The sequence below is a fragment of the Callorhinus ursinus genome, unplaced genomic scaffold (genome assembly GCF_003265705.2).
Source record: "Callorhinus ursinus isolate GAN/ISIS: 27379988/994484 unplaced genomic scaffold, GSC_fseal_2.0 scaffold28, whole genome shotgun sequence".
In the NCBI taxonomy this organism is placed as follows: domain Eukaryota; kingdom Metazoa; phylum Chordata; class Mammalia; order Carnivora; family Otariidae; genus Callorhinus; species Callorhinus ursinus.
Window position 1 is genome coordinate 20,200,249 of NW_027397090.1, and position 1,181 is coordinate 20,201,429.

The window sequence follows — 1,181 nt, forward strand, 5'->3', positions numbered from 1 at the left end:
GGAGTGAGTGGGGCTGAGGGGATGAGGGAGTGAGTGGGGCTGAGGGGCTGAGACAGAAAGTATGGTGAGGGCCTGAGGGAGTGAGAGGAGGTTAGGGGAAGGTCCAAACAGTGTATGGATTGACTGTACGGAATATTTTAAAAGCAGTTCAGAGCAGGAAGTAGAGCAGGATTTGCCTTCATCCCTGTTGAAGCTGGTCTGAGGAGGATAAGGAGCCGAGCACAGTGCCTCCATCCCCCGCCCTGGTTGCACACTGACTTCCCACTCCTGCCACCTTTGCCATCGATTGTTGCCACATTCCCAGCCTGGCATTCTTCCTTTTCGGGCTTTTTTTCTTTGGGGATTATTCACACTGACAGTTTATTTCTGGACTATTCTCTACACTAATAGTGCTTTTCTCTAGACCAAGATATAACTTTATTTGATAAATACTTATTATTAAAGGAAACATCCTTAATGTTATAAACATTATTATTCCTGTTAATTTTAAATTAAAATGAATAACATAGTGGTGATAATTAATCAATTAATCCAACTTTGATAGTTAACTAATATCAAGGTAAAAGGCAAATCAGAAGACATCTGTGTGATTCACCAAGTTTGTTAACCACGTTACACATGAAAATCAGGACCTCTGCAAACTGCATGGTTCCCAGTAGCTGCAGCGTCCCATAGATCTTTCTCACCAGGACATGGCACTTTAGGGTAAGTAGGAAGTCTCTGCAGTGCTGTCGTGCGGAATCCCCAGGAACAGTGAGATTTTAGCTGGCCCCTAAGAGCTGACGTTCTCAGGCAGAACTGAGTCCCTGCCCTGAACACACTCCCAAGCAGGCGGGAGAACTGGAGGCAGGTACACAGGTACACTGTGGACAGTGTTGAGCTCAGGTGTCTGGCTGGACCAGATGACAATTAATATTCTAGCTTTACAGTATTTATTTTTGCCCCAGTATCAGCACTGCACTGAGATCTGCTGCATTTTTAAGTAAAATCATTGATTTTTATATAGAATTTTAGGCACAGATAGACTCCCTTCACAAATAAATTCCTTCCAGCCATGAATTTAAATCTTGGCTCTGCCACTTACTCAATGAAGCAAATTACTTAAGCTCCTTCAAGACTCACATTATTGCTAAAGACTTAAAAAAAAGTTTGTGTAAAGTGCTTAGAACACACCAAATAAA

The 1,181-nt window shown here is 42.6% G+C and overlaps 1 protein-coding gene across 25 annotated transcripts in view; it reads right to left on the minus strand.

The window, feature by feature from the left end:
- The window catches only part of PTPDC1 (protein tyrosine phosphatase domain containing 1), a 58,923-nt gene that overhangs the window by 9,977 nt on the left and 47,765 nt on the right, over nucleotides 1-1,181 (minus strand). The gene's annotated exons all lie outside the window — the stretch shown is intronic.